We start from the raw sequence: 2882 nt of genomic DNA, 5'->3' as shown, positions 1-2882 counted from the left end.
TGACAGTTTGACTTTCTCTTTACTGATTTGGATGCCCTTTACTTCTTTCTCTTGTCTGATTGCTCTGGCTAGGACTTCCAGTAGCACTATGTTGAATAGAAGTGGTGAGAGTGGGCATCCTTGTCTCCCATTCTCCAACTTTCCTCCATTCAGTTTAATGTTGGCTTTGAGTTTGTCATAAATGGCTTTCATTATCTTAAGGTATGTCCTTTGTCTACCAATTTTGCTGAGGGTTTTAATCATAAAGGGATGCTGCATTTTGTCAAATGATTTTTTTTGTGTCTCTTGAGATGATCATGTGATTTTTGTTTTAAATTCTGTTTATATGTTGTATCACATTTATTGATATGTGACTCTTAAACCATCTCTGCATCCCTGGTATGAAACCCAGTTGATCATGGTGGATTATCTTTTTGATATGCTATTGAATTCATTTAGCTAGTATTTTGTTAAGAATTTTTGCATCTATATTCATTAGGGACATTGGTCTGTAGTTTTCTTTTTCATTTTGTCCTTTATGGGTTTTGGTGATACTGGTTTCATAGAATGAGTGATACTGGCTTCATAGAATGATTTAAGGAGGACACTATTTTCTAACTTGTGGAATAGTGTCAATAGGATTAGTACCAATTGTTCTCATTTTGAATGTCTGATAGAATTCAGTTGTGAATCCATCTGGTTCCGGAGTTTTTTGTTTTTGGCAATTTGTAAAATTACCATTTCAATCTCACCATTTGTTATTCATCTGTTCAGAGTTTCTATTTCCTCCTGGCTTAATATAGGAGGGTTACATGTTTCCAAGAATTTATCCATCTCATCTAGGTTTTCTCGTTTATGCACATAAAGGCATTCATGGTAGCCTTGAATTATCTTTTGTATTTCTGTGGTATTGGTAGTAATATCTCCCATATAATTTCTAATTGAGCTTATTTGGACCTTCTTTCTTCTTTTCTTGGCTAGTCTGGCTAATGTTCTATCAATTTTATTTATCTTTTTAAAGAACCAGCTTTTTGTTTCATTTATCTTTTGTATATTCTTGTTTCAATTTCATTTAGTTCTGCTCTGATCTTTATTTCTTTTCTTCTGCTGGGTTTGGGTTTTGTTTGTTCTTGTTTCTCTAGTTCCTTGAGGTGTGACCTTAGATTGTCTGTTCATGCTCTTTCGGACTTTCGAATGTAGGCGTTTAAGGTTATGAACTTTCCTGTTAGCACTGCCTTTGCTGTATCCCAGAGGTTTTGATAGGTTGTATTACTATTATTCAGTTCAAGTAATTTTTAAATGTATATTTTGATTTCATTGTTTACCCAATAATCATTCAGGAGCAGGTTATTTAATTTCCATGTATTTGCGTGGTTTGAGGGTTCTTTTTGGAGTTGATGACCAATTTTAGTCCACAGTGATCTGAGAGAATATTTGATATAATTTCAATTTTCTTAAATTTAATAAGACTTGTTTTGTGCCTATCATATGATCTCTCTGAGAATGTTCCATGTGCTGATGAATAGAATGTAAATTCTGCAGTTGTTGGGTAGAATGTTCTGTAAATAACTGTGAAGTCCATTTGTTCTAGGGTATAGTTTAAATCCATTTTTTTGTTGTTGTTGACTTTCTATCTTGATGACCGGTCTAGTGTTGTCAGTGGAGTATTAAAGTCCCCCGCTATTATTGTGTTGCTGTCTATCTCATTTCTTAGGTCTACTAGTAATTGTTTTGTAAATTTGGGAGCTGCAGTGTTAGGTGCATATATATTTAGGATTGTGATATTTTCCTACTGGACAAGTCCTTTTATCCTCTTTGTGTAATGTCCCTCTTTGTCTTTTTTAACTACTGTTGCCTTAAAGTTTGTTTTGTCTGATGTAAGTCTAGCTACTCCTGCTCACATTTAGAGTCCATCTGCAAGGAATATCTTTTTCTACCCCTTTACCTTAAGTTTATGTGAGTCCTTATGTGTCAGGTGAGTCTCTTGAAGACAGCAGATAGTTGGTTGGTGAATTCTTATCAATTCTGCCATTCTGTATCTTTTAAATGGAGCATTTAGGCCTTTTACATTCAATGTTAGTATTGAGATATGAAGTACTATTTTATTCATCATGCTGTTTGTTGCCTGAATATCTTGGTTTTTATTTTATTCAGTGTCACTCTCATGATATGAATACCTTTTTAAAAAAAAAAAAAAAAATAGGCACATAAATCAATGGAACAGAATAGAGAACCCAGAAACAAACCCAAATATTACAGCCAACTGATCCTTAAGAAAGCAAACAAAAACATAAAGTGGGGAAAGGACAGCCTATTTAACAAATGGTGCTGGGATAATTAGCAAACCACATGCATAAAAATGAAACTGGATCCTCATCTCTCACCTTATACAAAAATCAACTCAAGGTGGATCAAGGACTTAAATCTAAGACCTGAAACCATAAGAATCCTAGAAGATAACATCAGAAAAACTCTTCTAGACATTGGCTTAGGCAAAGACTTCATGACCAAGAACCCAAAAGAAAGTGTAACAAAAACAAAGATAAATAGATGGGACTTAATTAAACTAAAAAGCTTCTGCATAGCAAAATAAACAATCAGCAGAGTAAACAGACAACTCACAGAGTGGTAGAAAGTCTTCAAAATTTGTACTTTCAACAAAGGACTAACATCCAGAATCTAAAAGTAACTCAAACAAATTAGCAAGAACAAAACAATCTCATCAAAAAACGGGTTAAGGGCATGAATAGACATGTCTCAAAACAAGATATCCAAATGGCCAACAATCATGAAATAAATGCTCAACATCACTAATGATCAGGGAAATGCAAATCAAAACCACAATGCAATACCACCTTACTTTTGCAAGAATAGCCATAATCAAAAAAAAAAAAAAAAAAAAA

Source organism: Rhinopithecus bieti, unplaced genomic scaffold (assembly GCF_001698545.2).
Source record: "Rhinopithecus bieti isolate Rb0 unplaced genomic scaffold, ASM169854v2 scaffold_4981, whole genome shotgun sequence".
NCBI lineage: Eukaryota > Metazoa > Chordata > Mammalia > Primates > Cercopithecidae > Rhinopithecus > Rhinopithecus bieti.
This window is presented reverse-complemented; position numbering follows the sequence as displayed.